At 36.1% G+C, this 17985-nt stretch overlaps 1 protein-coding gene across 21 annotated transcripts in view; it reads right to left on the bottom strand.

The window, feature by feature from the left end:
• KIAA0825 (KIAA0825 ortholog) overlaps nt 1-17985 on the bottom strand; it is a 451052-nt gene that overhangs the window by 412465 nt on the left and 20602 nt on the right. For 20 of the 21 annotated variants that reach the window (XR_008479837.2, XR_013532229.1, XR_013532230.1 and 17 more), the window contains exon 2: nt 8022-8166. The gene's annotated coding sequence lies outside the window, so the exon portion shown is untranslated. Of the gene's footprint in view, nt 1-8021; nt 8167-17985 lie in introns of those variants that run through there. The other variant, XM_078365159.1, reaches the window with a different exon arrangement.

The following is a 17985-nucleotide window of genomic DNA, read 5'->3' as shown; positions in this document are numbered from 1 at the left end:
AGATCAGGAGTTTGAGACTAGTCTGGCCAACACAGTGAAACCCTGTGTCTGCTAAAAATACAAAAAAATTAGCTGGGTGTGGCAGTGTACACCTGTAATCCCAGCTACTCAGGAGTCTGAGGCAGGGTGTTGCGTGAACCCAGGAGGTGGAGGTTGCAGTGAGCCGAGATCATGCCATTGCACTCCAGCCCAGGCCATAGTGAGAGACTCCATCTCGGGGGCGGGGGTGGGGGTGGGGAAGAAAGGACATGAGAAGCCTCAGCCAGACATTAACTTGAGAAGTAGGTAATGAGTCAGTCTGCTTAGCTCCTTCCTGTTTCACAACCTCGTCTTTTACTAACTTGATTATAGCCAGTATGTAATTAGGTCTTCCTCTTTTTAAATTAATTTTTGGTTTTTCTTTTGGAGACAAGTTCTTGCTTTGTCACCCAGGCTGGAGTACAGTGATGTGAGTATAAACTCACTGCAGCCTTGAACTTCTTATATTCAAGCACTCCTTCTGCCTCAGCCTCACAAATAGCTAGAATTACAAGCATAAGCTACTGTACCTAGTTCTAGTTCTCATCTTGACATTTCTATGTACTGGAATCCCACGCCTAAACCCCATTCATGCTACCTGCTCCAGTTTCATGGACTACCATCAACTGGGGCCCTTGTAATCAAAGTGATAACAACATCCCTGGAGCATAAATAGAACTGTTTTGGAGAATGAGATCAGAAAATTCATGGATGAAAATAGTGAAAGATAAAATTGAAGAGGTATGCTGTGGCCAGATATTTTAAGGCCTTTTTTTTCCTATAGGAGGAAAATATTTTGACTTTATCCTGTACATAACAGAGAGTCATAAATGGTTTTTAACTAAGGTAGTGCATGACTAGTTATAAAAAAAGGTGTTAAGATGGCTTGGTGTGGGATGAGAGAACAGAGAGAGGAAGATCAATTAGGAAGATGGTTTATTAGTACATATGAAGGAGATGATAAATAGGAAGAGGATGTGGCATGAGGAAAAAAAAAAGCCAGTAGCTCTGAAATGACTTTCCAGGATATGATAGATGGCTTGGGGCCACTGAATGAGGCAGACAATTACAGTTGAGAGAAAACCAGGCCGCTGTTACATGTTCAGGCACAAACAAGCTTGGGCTTTAGGCCCAATACACCAGAGAAACTAAATAGGACACATGTGAAAATTATAAAGTCATGTTAAGAGGCAAAAAGTTTATGGTTAACATTATTAAAAATTAGTAATGGTAAAAGCCAAAGTATGGTTCTCTTTGAGCAATAAAAATCAGTGTGGAAGAACACCAATTATGACAGTAGTGACTAAAATAAAGAGGTGGACATTGTCCACACAACGCAGATTTGATATGGAAGGCTTTTATGGTCTTGCTAAAGGCACCCTTAGAAACCATACATTACATATACATGCTAGCCTTTGGCTGAGGAGTGGGTGACTACTATGTTTGCCCATATGGATTTCTGTAGACCAGGGCCCCAGAATAAACCAGGGTATAAAGATGAGGCTATAAGGAATGTATACACTAAGGGATAAATTACTACCAAGAAAATTCTTGATGTTTAATCTGAATGACAGAATGGTAGCTTATGAATAGATTTTTAAATTTAGGAGGAAAACAGTGGTAAGAAGGCATAGCAAATTCGTGTTAGACATAATTATTTTGAGTAGGCCATACAAGCGGAAATGTTCAGCATACAGAGGGAGGTGACATGTGGCAGTAATGCATGAGAAAGAACAGTGCTCAAAATGTCACACTGTAGTTCATGAGACTAAGATGCAGTGAATCATAATAATGTATTATTTTTAATATTTAAAAAAAAGTATATACAAAATAAACACAAGGGTGAATAAGAGAATTGGCATTTATAGCAGTGTATCATGTTGTTGTGGTTTGAATGTTTTGTCCCTTGTAACACTGATGCTGAAATTTAATCCTGAATGAGGCAGTATTGGGAGGTGAGGACTTTAAGAGGTGATTGGGTCATGAGAGCAGAGCCCTCATGAATGGAGTAATCCATACATGAATTATGGATTACTAGATTAAAGGGTTAAATAGATTAATGGGAGTGGGACTGGTGGCTTTATAAGAAGAGAAAGAGAGACTTGAACAAGTATGCTCAGCCCCCTCACCATGTGACCACCTGCATCACCTCTGTACTCTGTAGCGAGGCCCCACAAACAAGAAGGCTCTCACCAGATGTGACCTCTTGACTTTGGATTTCTCCGTTTCCAAAACTGCAAGAAATAAATTCCTTTTCTTTATAATTGTCCTGTTTCAGGTATTCTGTAATGAGCAACAGAAAATGGACTAATACACATGTATTAATAAAATTAACTTATAGTGAGTGCTGCTTCATTAGTTGGTGAGAGAAGAGACACATCTACTCACGTAAAAATCTATTTACTCAATAATGGCACTTTACATTTATAAATTATAATACTTTTCAACTAACCTTAAATATGTAAGGTACAGAGCTAATAAATGAAATGACCAAGATTTTAGTTATAATTAAAAGAAAAAACTCAACTCTCCTTAAAAAAAAAAAGCTGTTGAATTTGTTGAACAATGACCCACTTATTTTAAAGATGCACTGCGGGCCAGGTGTGGTGGTTTATGCCTGTAATCCCAGTACTTTGGGAGGCCGAGGTAGACAGATCACAGGGTCAGGAGTTCAAGACCAGCTTGGCCAATATGGTGAAACCCCGTCTCTACTAAAAATACAAAAAAATTAGCCAGGTATGGTGACACACGCCTATAATCCCAGCTACTTGGGAAGCTGGGGCAGGACAATTGCTTGAACCAGGGAGGCTGAGGTTGCAGTGAGCTGATATGGCGCCACTGCACTCCAGCCTGAGTGACAGAGGAGATTCCATCTCAGGAAAAAAAAAAAAAAAGATGCACAGCAATTTAACACGTGTATATAGACATATCTTAAATTAAAGCTTCACAAATCATTACTTATTCTTAATGCTTGCTCTATTTTCTATTCATTTTTTTTCTTTCTTTTTAATGCTGCCTATAGCTTTTAAGTTGATTTCAGCATCTGTAGTTTGGCTTTGAGTTTTTTAGATTAAAAAGAGCCATTTATGATCATTTTATAGAACCATCTGTAAAGCTATGACTGAAAAATCCAGAAGAGATATTTTTAAGAAAAGGTAAAAAAGAAAAAAGCAGAAAATGAAGGGTTGGGAGCTACTAACAGAGGGTAGGAAAAGAGACAAAGAAGATAAAGTCGGGTCATAGGCTGAACAAAACAGTATCAAAGAGAACAACATTGCAAAAATAAATGTGAAGTCAACAAAAGCTTATTTCAATACATGTCTTTACCCTTTACGGCAGTGTATCTCAAAATGTAGTCCAAAACCAATTTAAGCCAAAATATCAGGACACTTGTTAAAAATTTAGATACCTGGGCCCTATCCCAGACCTAGTGAACTAAACTCTCTTTGGCAATTGAAAAGTTTCCCGGGGCATCCTTTTAACTAAGCATTTTTATCTCAATACCTTTTATAAATCAGCTTTCAAAATGGTACTTTTCAATAACACGCAAACTCACTTCACATATAGATATATTTCTGAAAACTTGTTAAGTGACTACTAATACACCAAACCATTATTCCCCTAAAGACTATCATGATCATTTCAGAATTATGTTCATCCAGAAGGAAACAAACTAGATTTGAGAGCATTCAGCCTTTAAACAAGTATTCTTTTTTTTTTTTTTTTTTTTTTTTTGAGACGGAGTTTCGTTCTTGTTACCTAGGCTGCAGTGCAATGGCATGATCTCGGCTCATGCCTCCCGGGTTCAGGCAATTCTCCTGCCTCAGCCTCCTGAGTAGCTGGGATTACAGGCATGCGCCACCATGCCCAGCTAATTTTTTTTTGTATTTTTAGTAGAGACGGGGTTTCACCATGTTGACCAGGATGGTCTTGATCTCTTGACCTCGTGATCCACTCTCCTCGGCCTCCCAAAGTGCTGGGATCACAGGCTTGAGCCCCCGTGCCCAGCCCACAAATATTCTTTATCTAATTTTTCTGTATTACTTACGTAAGAGGTTGGCCAAATGGACTCACGTACTCATTATTTTTACTTAGTTTAGAAGCATGTTTATTTAAAATTACAACATACTGTTAACTCATTCCATTTTGACTTTGAACTAATTTCACTAAATTTAACTGGTTAAGTATCATAATCAAGTGGCATTTAGCAGAACTCATGAACAGAAAAAGTGCCACAGGAAGAGTTTTCAGAAAATACAAAAACTGAAGTTTGTGGTTTGGACTCTAACAGCAAAGACATCCCTTTATGTGGTGAGCTCTGCCAACAAAAAGTATTTGTCAACTTCTTGCCAATAGATAGCCAAGAAATATGAGATGTGAATCTATTCAATTCAAAGATGGAAATAATAGCTAAGAACAACAGCAGTTAATATTTATTCACTTATCTCATTAGAGGGTTCCTTCTAAATCCTTTACATGCATTAACTAATTTAATCCTTACTATTCTGTAGACTGTGGCTTTATACCTCATTTCCCAGATAAAAATTACGTAACTTTGCTGAGATCCCACAGCTAGAAATAGGAGGTGAGCTTCAAATCCAAGCCGCCTATCTCCAGAATCTATACTCAAAGACAGTGGGCTACACTATGATTTTAAGAGAGTCTTAAATGTTGGAACAATTACTTGCCTCTATATAAATGCTTTCTGTTTATGTTCTGAGATTTTCTTTTTCTGTTCTTTATACAATTGATTTTAAGATAAATTAGGACTACCTTGCATCCCTGCTTATGTTTGGTTATTAGAGCTCATTATAATGCACTTGAAATATAACAAGAATTCCAAAATTAGCATCAAATAGGAATTCATCATCATACAGAAAAATAAAAATGTGTTTTAAAAGATACTTAGGCAAGATTTCAAGGCAAGAATAGTATAGTGGTTTATAGCTGTGTGTCTCAATTTTTCATGTGCCAATCACCTAAGTACATTGTTAAAAATGAAGATTTTCAGCAGCTCTGAGATTCTGCATTTGTAACAAGTTCCTGGGTGAGGATGACACTGCTGGCCTGAAGATCATTCTCTGAGTCACAAAAGTTCAGAGTTCAAACTCTGGAGTCACACTGCTTATGTTTCGATCCCAGATCCCTTGCTTACTAGTTGTATAACCTTCTCCTTATATGCCTCTACTACATCTGTGAAAGAGTGAGATCATTAAAGGGTTGTTATCAAGATTACATGGAATAATCCATAGATAGCACATCGAACAGTCTCTAGCACATAGAAAGAACTCAATAAATGTTATCTCCTAGTATTATTGAAAAATATTAAAAGCATATATTGTATCCCATTAGAAAGCCATTTACAGAGTTGACTGATCTAGCAGAAACATTAAATAAAATGTCATCATTCTTTTCCAGGCAGTCAAAAGAACATCACTGTACAATGAAGGGCATTCAATACATAAGTTAGAATCACTACCCAGCTTTATTAAATACATAAATCTGAAAGTGCTCTAAATAAATTTGCATAAAGCTGGCTTGGTCTATGGTGTTTAAAGAGCATACTTTGTTTCTCTGCCAGAAAACTTTTCTATATTGCAGGTACGCACTGAGTTCATTTATTTGAACACCTTCCACTGAATTTTGAAAAAGCCGATAATAGTTTAAAATTTTTATTTAAGGAAATATATATCAGTAGTAGTATTAATATCAACAATAACAATGATTTTAAATATTTTAAACAATGATTTTAAATTTTGTTCAAGGAAGAACACTGCTATACTTTTAATGAATTCAGAAGATTTAATCAACGCCTTCACAGACAACTGTACACATATTCAAACTATAATACAATGCAGCAAAATTACTTCTTGCCTTTGAGAACTGAGGCTTAAAAGAATATTATTTATCAAAAATATGGTGATTTAATAATAATGATATATCAACGGAGCCAATACACAGGAAAAGCAGAGTTAGGACCACAAATGAAGATAAAATTTTATAGTAACTTCCCAAATAAAAACTGTAAGAAATTTATTTCAACACTGGTTGAAAAATAAAGACATAGAAGGAATGGAGTACATTAGAAAAGAAAGACTAATGTTACCCAGTCATTGATTAAAACCAGAGCCAGGTGTTTTAATCTAAAAGAAGATGAGAGCTAGAAAGTGTTTTGGTTGGTGAGTATCTTTAAGAGTCAACATGTAAAGGTCAATAGATAATTTGCCTATCCTTTTATCTTTTGTTTAACATAGATGATTAAAAAAACAATTGTAGTACAAATTCTATTACATTATTTTTCTAAATTAAAACTATATTCAACATAGGCCATACAGACCTGCTCTGTCAAATCATGACAGATAAGAATCAAGAAAAAGGGAGGGATCTGGGTGAGTAGATTATTCTTTCCTCTGTCTCCTTTCTCTTTCCCTACAGATTGGTGTTCCTGACTGCTCCTTAGTCTGCTGTGGTACTAGATTTTTTAAACAAATGCACAACACATAAGATTTTACTTTCATTTTACTTTCTATGACAAGTGTTACTTTAAAATAGTAAGATTTTACCAAAAACTCTGCATAATGATACTTTATTAAAAGGACTGCCAGATGTAAGTTTGCAAGGCAGGGCTTACCTGTACTCAATTATATCATATAAGTATTCACAAAATGAAATTAAACTTGTGCTTTTAGTGAAAAAATAAATCAATAGTGAAACGTGGTTTTTTATATCTACAGAGGTGATAACACCAACAAGATAAAATCATTAGGATTAGAGGTACAAGAGGAATAGAATTTGAATAGAATTATACCAATATCATGTCTTGTTATTTGGGTTTACATTTTTATTAAACAAATACTGAAAACCAAACATTTACTGGAAATGCCTAAGCTAACTGTTTTCCATTTATAAATTAGCTGTCTCTCACCTCCAGAGGAGCAAGGAATTCCACTTCTGTATGACCTATTTATGCCTCTTAGATTTATCACATGCATTTTTTAATGACCCGAACCAAAGGAAATGTAGAAACCTATTTGAAAAGTTGACATTAAGGTTGTGACACCAACCAAAACAACCAGAGAATTTAAAGTTAAACTGACATACAATACCCAAATCAGCCTGTTATATTCCTAATTTAAAAAACAGTTCTAATGTGAAATCGTGATAGCACGTCAGCCTCTGCTTTGAAACTCCTGAATTTTGTCATTTGGTGTTTGTGTCACAACCTTAATATTATTTAAATATACTTTTTAATATCTATTATTTAAAAAATCTTTGAATTGAAGATACACTAAAGCTTTGAAGAAGCGAACCTCAAAGCACTGCATACCTAGCATGCCACTTTTATTAGAAGTAGTGCATAAAACATTTGCTGTTGACAAATCTAATTCATTAAAAGGTGAGATGGATGCATTTTAAAATAACTGGCTGGCATCATTATCTGCAGTGCCTCTTATAAATTATTCCTCTTTTCCCTTTTGACTGAATTTGTCACAGTTCCCCTTCAGAGTCTGAGTGTTATGCCTTATAGTCAATGCTTTCAACGTGTTTAGACAAGTCACAAGTTAAACAAGCAGTGGTATTTTATTTTCTAGAAATGAGAAAGGGTAACAGAAATATGAATTATTTTATTCAGTTCATTGATTTTGAACTAAAGGCAAGTAAAGTCAGTTAGTGGTGGTTTCATCTCACACAAAGAATTTAAAAATAAAAGTATACTGTTTGCATAGAATGGGGAATTTCAAAGAAAGAAACATAAAGAGAAATGCTGGCGTCCCTGCTGCAGTGCTGTGTAGAAGACTTGGTTAAAAATTGAATTGTGCTTTCCCTAACACTGGAGATCAGGTAAATCATAAAGCTGACAGCTGTCTGGCCCTCTAACTTCCTAAAGAAGAATGCTAACTGTATTCTCTCAGAGGCCAAAGGAATAGAATTCTAGAAGCTTTCAAAGAAACTGAGTAGGCACAGTACAAATTATTCAAAATATGAAGAAAAACATTTCTTACCTAATTTTATTTCAGAAGACACTAAGAATAAACAGATCTTCTAATCCTGAGGAGGCAGAAAATTATTTCCTCACAAGTTGTCAGCAGAACTATCTCTTCTTTAATATCTTCAGCAAAGTTTTTTTCCAAAGTATGTAAAATGTACCTGTAAAATAATTGGACAAAACTTTATCACTGCCACAATGGGATGGAGGGCATATTCACATTAGTTGCCTAGATTGCTAGTGACAGTACTATCATTAAATCATGACACATGGACTTGAGTCAAGAAGAAGAGATGCTGGGAATACACAAAGACATCCTGAAGATTAGGTACCTAAGAAAAGCTTATTAACAAGATGGTCCATAGATGATAGCCACACAGGTAATAGGGGCACCTTGGAGAATGCATATTTAAAACATCCCTTCTATTATCACTAAAAATTGATCTTTCCTAAAGAAATGTATTATGAAGAAAGTAATGTGAAGTTGCACCATATAAAACAAGCAATGCTATTTAATCCAAATGCCTTTTTTTCCTGTTATTATTTACTCTAGATTATTTATTAAAACCATTTTTTCCCCACTCTTCTGGGTGATCCTGTTGAAAACAGATTTCTGGCAATCTTGTTACAAATGGGTTCTGATTAAGTTGATTTGGTGCTGGGGCCTGAGATTTTGCATTTCTAACAAGGTCTCAGGTAATGCCACTAATGCTGTGGATCCATGCACTATTCTTTCACTAATAAGCTTCCACTGATATATTTGTCTTTTCCTGCACCAAAGTATACTACTGTTATTCTTAGCTATTGACAATTGCCTTTTTATATAATTTGGTTTGCCCCCGCTCACCAAAACAAAGACAGTTAGGAATCTGACAGATATTACTTTGAATCTCTATCAAAGTTGGGCAAGTGTATAGCATTGAGTTTTCCAAGTCACGTGTAATATATATAATTTTACTTATTGAGGTCTTCATATTACAAAATAATGCTCTATTATTTTCCCCATAGGATTTTTTTTTTTTTTTTTTTTTTTAAGAGACGGGGTTTCACCATGTTGGCCAGGCTGGCCTTAAACTACCGACCTCAGGTGATCCACCCACCTTGGCCTCTCAAGGCATTGGGATTACAGGATTACAGGCATGAGCCACAGCGCCCAGCCTCCCATAGGAGTTGTGTACATCTCTTGTTATGTTGTATTTATTTCCAGGCACTCCATGTTTTGAATATCATATCTCTTTGCAGAAAACTTTTCCTTTTTTTGTTTATATATGTATTATGTGTATAATTTTGGTAGGTTGATAGGTTCATCCAGGATATTTCATAAACTCTTATTTTTTCCTGTAGTTTTACATTATGTACAAATAATGGGCTTTATTTCTTTATTTCCAAAATTTATAGTTTTTATTTCTTTATCTTGTCTTACTATAAAAAAGAAAAGCAAAAAACATCAAACAGTAAATGCATTAAATAATAATAATAATAATAAAAGGATATTTTGTTATCTATGAGCAGCCAAAATGATCTCTTGGCTACGTTAGATTGCCTAGGAAATGGATATGAGGTAGACTCCAATGGTTTCTTTCTTTTTTTTTTTTTTTTTTTTTTAAGACAGAGTCTCACTCTGTTGCCAGGCTCGAGTGCAGTGGTGCGATCTCAGCTCAATGCAACCTCTGCCTCCCAAGTTCAAGTGATTCTCCTGCCTCAGTCTCCCCAGTAGAGTAGCTGGGACTATAGGCATGTGCCACTACATCTAGCTAATTTTTGCATTTTTAGTAGAGACAGGGTTTTTTAGTGTTGGCCAGGCTGGTCTCAAACTCCTGACCTCAAGTGATCTGCCTGCCTCAGCCTCCCAAATGCTGGGATTACAAGTATGAGCAACTGTGCCCAGCCTCCAATGGCTTCTTATAGCATTTACTAATTGTCCTCATATTGCCTGTCTTTCTATGGTGTCTAGTATACAAGTCCTTAAATATTACTAACATCCATTATCCCAAGACAAATTCCATTTAATCAGAAACAGACATAAATTCTCATGGACAACTTCGCCACCCTGAGAAATAGTTGAAAAACAAAAGGAAAAAATGGCATTATAATGAGGAAAATGGTTCAGTTCTATCTAAGAACTAAGGTAAGGATGCCAATGCAAGGAAGCCATTACTGAGATAAAGCACATCACCTATACTCCATACCTGAAATCACATTGATTTCTTGTAAAATCAATACATAACTGAATTTTTTTTCTTGATGACAATGTCAGCCTGCTTTAGAGCAAATGGTGCTTCTTCATAGCTTTCAGTCAATTAGTTTGACAAAGGAAACAATTATACTTAATATTCTACACACTGTCAATGTTGGTAACACTGGTTATTTAAGGAAAGGCAAATGTGTGTGATGGTGGGATGAAGGAATGCATAAAGAAAGAGAAAGAAGTAGTAACTAAAATAGTAATAACCATACTAATAAAGTTTCTTTAAAAACATTTCCATAATCTACTATAAACAGCAATTATGAAAAAGGAAAGCAATGTAGAAAATATTTAAAAGGAGAAGAAAATAGGACTAAAAAGCAAGTAAGCCTTATATTAAAACTTTAAAATTATGTGAATAAAATTTTTGGTTAGGAAGCTCAAGCAGCATACATTTCCTTCTGTCCCCAGATATCCCTTAAAAAGGTAATGAAGTTATATTATGGAGAGGAGAAATATAAACCCACAAAAATGGAGACAGTGAGTCATTACCACAAATTTATAAAAGGCAAGAGAGATGAAACAGCATTCACAGAAGAAATAGAATAGAAAAAGCTAAACTCTAAAATGTGTGCAAAGAGGGCTGCAATTAAAAGAATGACCTGATATCCATGGCAGAGTGTGGAGTAAAAAGTGAGGCTAAAAAACACAATCCATTGAAGGTTTGCTCAAGAAACACTGAATCTCCCTTTCCTACCTTTTTGTGCACGCTACTACTTTGTGATTTTTTTTTTTTTTTTTTTTTGTCTTTAAAGATCTGACTGTGAGTAAAGGGAAATAAATGAAAGAAGTGATGTGCTTCAAGACTTGCATTAACTGTCTACAAAACTATAAAAGTAAGCACTGGCATGGGTACACCGGCAAAAAAGCCTGCTTCATTCTGGTCTTTAGCTGACTTTAGCATACTGATTGTTCCCCATCTGTTTACTCTAAAGCAAAGTATACCAGTAAAATCAGTGTTATCCAAATAATTTCTATGTAGTCTTATATTTTCTTTTTTCTAATATGAATGAATAGCCAAGGACTACTTGACATTTGAAGAAAAAAATGGTTTTTCACATTAGAGACTGTATTAGTCCATTTTCACACTGCTATGAAGAAATGATAGAGACTGGGTAATTTCTAAAAAAAAATAGGTATAATGAACTCACAGTTCCACATGACTGGGGAGGCCTCACAATCATGGCAGAAGTTGAAGAGGTGAAGGAGGAGCAACAGAGCTTGTGCCAAGGAACTCTATGTGTTACACAGCAGGAGGCAACAGAGCTTGTGCCAAGGAACTCCCATTTATGAAAACATCACATCTCATGAGACTTATTCACTATCACAAGAACAGCATGGGAAAGCCTCACCCCCTTGATTCAGTTACCTCCCAATGGGTTCCTCCCATGACATGTGGAAATTATAGCAGCTATAATTCAAGATGAGATTGGGGTGGGGACACAGCCAAGCCATATCATTCTGCCCCAGCCCCTCCCAAATCTTGGGTACTCACATTTCAAAACCAATCAAGCCTCACAACAGTCCCTCAAAATCTTAACTCATTTCAGCAATAACTAAAAAATCCACAGTCCAAAGTTTCATCTGAGATAAGGCAAGTCCCTTCTGCCTATGTGAAATCAAAAGCAAGTTAATTACTTCCTAGATACAGTAGGGGTACAGGCATTAAGTAAATACATCCATTCCAAATGGGAGAAATTGACCCAAACAAAGGGGCTACAGGCTCCAAAATGTCCAAAATCCAGCAGGGCAGTCAAATCTTAAAGCTCCAAAAATCCAGCAGGGTAGTCAAATCTTAAAGCCCCAAAATAATCTTCTTTGACTTCATGTCTCACACCCGAGGCATGCTGATGTAAGAGGTGGGCTCCCACAGCATTGGGCAACTCCGCCCCTGCAACTTTTCAGGGTATAGTCCCCCTTCTGGCTGCTTTCACAGGCAGGCATTGAGTGTCTGTGGCTTTTCCAGGTGCAAGGTGCAAGCTGTTGGTGGATCTACCATGCTGGGGTCTAGAGCATGGTGGCTCTCTTTTCACATTCCACTTGGCAGTGACCACTGTGGAGACTCTGTGGGGAGCTCTCACTCCACATTTCCCTTCTGCACTGCCCTAGCAGAGGTTCTCTATGAGGGCTCCACCCCTGCGACACACATCTGCCTGGACATCCATGCATTTCCACACATCCTCTGAATTCTAGGCCGAGGTTCTCAAAGCTCAATTCTTTATTTTTGTACAACCACAGGCCCAACACCATGCGTCAGCTGCCACAGCTCGAAGCTTCCACCCTTTGAAGCAATGGCCTGAGCTGTACATTGGTCCCTTTTAGCCACAGTTGGTACACAGGGCACCAAGTCCCAAGACTGCACACAGGAGCAAGGCCCTTAGCCGAGCCCATGAAACCATTTTTTCCTCCTAGGCTTCCCAACTTGTGATGGGAGGAGCTGATGTGAAGACTTGTGATGTGCCCTGAAAACATTTTCCCCATTATCTTGGCAACTAACATCAAGCCTCTTACTACTTATGCAAATTTCTGCAGTTGCTTGAATTTTTCCTCAGAAGATGGGTTTTTCTTTACTATCACTTCATCTAACTACAGTTTCTAAACTTCTATGCTCTGCTTCCCATTTTAAAATAAGTTTCAATTCCAAACCATCTCTTTGTGAATGTCTAAAGCTGAATGCTTTTAAGAGAATCCAGGTTACATCCTAAATGCTTTGCTGCCTAGAAATTTCTTCCACTAGGTGCACTAAACCATCTATCTCAAGTTCAAAGTGCCACAAATCTCTAGGGCAGGGGCAAAATGCCACCTGTCTCTTTGTTAAAGTATAACAAGAGTTATCTTTGCTCCAGTTCCCAACATGTTCTGCATCTTTATCTCAGACCGCCTCAGCCTGGACTTTATTGTCAGATGTATAGTTTGCAAATATTTTCTCCCACTCTGTAGGTTATCTTTTTACTCTGTTTGTGGTTTCTTTTGCTGTGCAGAAGCTCTTGTTTAATTTGGTACTATTTGTTAATTTTTGCTTTTTTTTGCAATTGCTTTTGGCATCTTTGTCATGAAATCTTTGCTAGTTCCTATGACCAGAACTGTATTTCCTAGGTTGTCTTCCAGGGACTTATAGTTTTGGGTTTTACATTTAAGTCTTTAATCCAGGTTAGTCAATTTTTGTATACCATATAAGTAAGGGGTCCAGCCTCAACCTTCTGCATATGGCTAGCCAGTTATCCCAGCAGCATTTATTGAAAAGGATCATTTCCCCATTGTTTGTTTTTGTCAACTTTGACAAAGATCAGATGATTGTAGGTATGTGGCCATATTTCTGGGCTCTCTATCCTTTTCCATTGGTCTGTGGGTCTGTTTTTATATTGTAACATGGTGTTTTGGTTACTATAGCCCAGTAGTAGTTAAAAATTGGGTAATGTGATGCCTCTGGCATTGTTCTTTCTGCTACGGATTGCCTTGGCTATTTGGGCTCATTTTGTTCCATATAAATTTAAAAATAGTTTTCTAGTCTCTGAAGAATGTCATTGGTAGTTTGATAGGAATAACACTGAATCTGTAAATTGCTCTGGGCAGTATGTCCATTTTAATGATATTGAGTCTATCAATCCATGAGCATGGAATGTTTTTCCATTTGTTTGTGTCATCTCTGATTTCTTTCATCAGTGTTTTGTAATTGTCATTGTAGAGATCTTTCACCTCCCTGTTTAGCTGTTTTCCTAGGTATTTTATTCTTTCTGTGGTAACTGCAAATGGGATTGTGTTCCATGCTTGGTTGTTGTCAGTGTATAGGAATACTAGCAATTTTTATATGTTGATTTTATATCCTGAAAATTTGCTGAAGTTTTTTTTTTAATCCTCTAAAGGAGCTTTTGGGCTGAGACTATGTGGTTTTCTACATATACAACCATGTCATTTGCAAACAGGGATAGTAAGACTTCCTCTCTTCCTATTTGGATGCCATTTCTTTCCTTATCTTGCCTTATTCCTCTGGCCAGGATTTCCAATACTATGTTGAATAGGAGTGGTGCAAGAGGGCATCCTTTTCTTGTCCCAGTTGTTAAAGGGAATGTTCCCAGTTTTGCCCATTCAGGATGATGCTGGCTGAGAAAACACATTTTTTTTTTTGCAAACATCAAGAACATTCTCCAAAATAGACCATGTTCCTAGGTCATAAACAAGTCTCAATAAATTTTAAAACAATAAAATCATAAGACATATGTTTTATGAGCACAACTGAATTAAATTAGAAATCAATAGCAGAAAGGAAATCTAGAATACCCACAGTATTTGGAAGTTAAATAACACATTTCTAAGTAACCAATGCATTAAAAAAAGTGACAGCAATATTAGAAAATATATTTTACTGAATGAAAGAAAAAACACAATATTACACATGTCATATGATGCATAAAAATGTTTAGAAAGAAATTAATAGCTATTTCAGGAAACGAAGGAAAGAAACCTTTCCAACACATTCTATGATGACAGAATTACCCTGATATCCAAGACAAACACATCTCATTCTGTATATAGTCATGTATCACTTAAAGATGGTGATATATTCTGAGAAGTGCATCATTAGGCGATGTTTTCATTGTGTGAACAACATATAGTATACTTACACCAACCTAGATGGTATAGTTTTATTGGTATTGCTTATAGCTCTTGGGCTACAAACTGGTACAACACGTGACTGTACTAAATAATGCAGGCAATTGCAACACAATGGTATTTGTGTATCTAAACATAGAAATGTACAGTAAAATATAATACAAAAGACAAAGAAAAATGGTACACCAGTATAGGACAGTTATTATACATGTAGCTTACAGGACTGGAAGTTGCTCTGGGTGAGTCAGCAAATGGTGAGTGAATGTGAAGGCCTAGGACATTACTGCACACTACTGTAGACTATTTAAACGCTGTATACTTAGGTTATACTATATTTGTAAAAAGTATTTTTCTTTTGTCAATAATAAATTAATCAGCTTACTGTAACTTTTTTACTTTATAAACTTAATTTTTTTTTACTTTCACGTAATAACACAGCATAAGACACACTATACAAAATATGTACCTTTATAGCCTTATTCTGTAAGTTTTAAAAAATATTTTAAGACTTTTTTAAATGTTTTAAACTATTTAGTTAAAAAATAAAAAACAAACACACACATTAGCCTAGGCCCACACAGGGTCAGGATGACCAATATCACAGACTTCCACATCTATATTTTGTCCCCCTGGAAGGACTTCACGGGCAATAATAAGGATGGAGCAGTATTAACAATGCTTTTTTTTTTAAATATCCTATAACAATGCTTCTTTCTGGAAGATCACCTGAAGGACTTGCTTGAAGCTGTTTTACTGTTAACTGTATTTTTCTTATCAGTAGAAGAATATGCCAAAATAATAATGAAATATATAGTAAATACATAAACCAGTAACATAGTCATTTATTATCATATTCAACTACTATGCATTATATGCATTGTACATAACTATGTTTATTTTTATAAAACTGGTAGGTTTGTTTACACTAGCATTATCACAAACATAAGTAATGCATTACACTCATATGATAGTTATGACATCATTGGGCAACAGAAACTTTTCAGATCCATTATAATCATATGGGACCACTATCATATATGTGGTCTTTAGTTGATCAAAATGTCACTATGTGGCACATGACTGTATACCCCATTTTCTTTATCCATTCATTTGCTGATAGATGTTTAGGTTGATTTTATATCTTGGCTATTGTGACTAGTGCTGCAATAAATATGGGGCTGAAGATATTTCATCAATATACTGATTTCTGTTCCTAATACACTGATTTCCTAATACACTAATGAGTATTAGATGAATACTCATTAGTAGGACAGCTGGATCATATTCTATTTTCAGTTTTTTGTTTGCTTTTTTTTTTTGAGACAGAGTTTCACTCTTGTTACCCAGGCTGGAGTGCAATGGCGCAATCTCGGCTCACTGCAACCTCCGCCTCCTGGGTTCAGGCAATTCTCCTGCCTCAGCTTCCTGAGTAGCTGGGATTACAGGCACGTGCCACCATGCCCAACTAATTTTTTGTATTTTTAGTAGAGACGGGGTTTCACCATGTTGACCAGGATGGCCTCGATCTCTTGACCTAGTGATCCACCCACCTCGGCCTCCCAAAGTGCTGGGATTACAGGCTTGAGCCACCGCGCCCAGACTTTTTTTTAAGAAAGCTGAATATTGTTTTCTATCATGATTGTCCTAATTTACATTTCCACCAACAGTATGTAAGATTTCCTTTTCCTGTGCATTCTTGATACCATTTGGTGTTTTTTGTCTTTTTAATAATAGCCATTCTAACTGGGGTGAGATGATACTTCATTGTGATTTTGATTTGCATTTCCCTGATGACTAGTGATGTTGAGCATGTTTTCATATACTTAGTGGGCACTTGTATGACTTCTTTTGAGAAATGACTATTCAGATCCTGTGCGTATTTTAAAATATGATTATTTGGGTGTTTTGCTGTTGAATTTCTTGTATTTCAACTGATTTTCGATGAAGGTTCCATGAAAAGGTAACAGGGAAAATATTAGTCTTCTCAAAAAATGTTGCAGAGACACTAAATATCAAAGAATTTACTAAATATCAAAAGAATTTACAGAGACATACAAAGAATTATACTTGGACTCTTTCCTCATAGGACACCAAAAAAATTAACTCAAAATTGATCAAAAACTTAAATATAAGAAATAAAACAGAAATATTCTCAGAACAGATCATAGGTGGAAATCTTCTTGATACAGGAGTAGACAATGGTTTCTCAGATGTAATATCAAAAGCAGAATCAACAAAAGAAAAAAACTGATAAATTGGACTGCATTAAAATTCAAAACTGCTGTGCTTCAAAGATCACCAATACACTGAAAAGACAACCTTCAGAATGGGAGAAATATATGCAAATCATGTATCCTAGAATACATAAAAAACAACTACAAAATCTTTACAGCATTCCCTACCCCAATAAGACTGCAGAATGCAACAAAATGACACAGAGGTTTTGGAGCTCAGAGGAATGTACTCTGATTTCTGTTTTATCAAGTTTATTCTGAAACTAAAATTATGATCAATACCACCATGAGTTGTCCCCCCAAAATAGGGGGAACTAGTACAAGTCAACAATACAAAGATAAATAATTCAATTTAAAAATGGCCAAGAATTTGAAAATATATTTCTCCAAAGAAGATATACAAATAGCCAGTAAGTACATGAAATACTGTTTAACATCATTAGAGAAATGCAAATTGATACCACATAGAATATCAGCTAGTTTTTATAGGAATTGCATTAAATCTGCAGATTAATTTGGGAAGTATTGCCACTTCACAACTTACCAGAATGTCTATAATCAAAAGACAGAAATAGCCAGTGATGGGGAGGATGTGGAGAAATGGAAACCCTCATAAACAACTGACAGAATTATAAACGTTTCTTCCCTGCCCCATCAGTGGGGATATTTCCTTAATAGCATTTTGTATTTTTTTAATTGCATTTTAGGTTTTGGGGTACATGTGCAGAACGTGCAAGACATTTGCATAGGTACACACATGGCAGTGTGTTTTGCTGCCTTCCTCCCCTTCACCCACATTTGGCATTTTTCCCCAGACTATCCCTCCCCAGCTCCCCCCTCCGCTGCCCCTCCCCTATTCCCCCCAATAGACCCCAGTGTGTAGTACCCCT

Source organism: Callithrix jacchus, chromosome 2 (assembly GCF_049354715.1).
Source record: "Callithrix jacchus isolate 240 chromosome 2, calJac240_pri, whole genome shotgun sequence".
Classification (NCBI taxonomy): domain Eukaryota; kingdom Metazoa; phylum Chordata; class Mammalia; order Primates; family Cebidae; genus Callithrix; species Callithrix jacchus.
The sequence above is the reverse complement of the archived record's forward strand: the minus strand, read 5'-3'. Positions and strand labels throughout refer to the sequence as shown.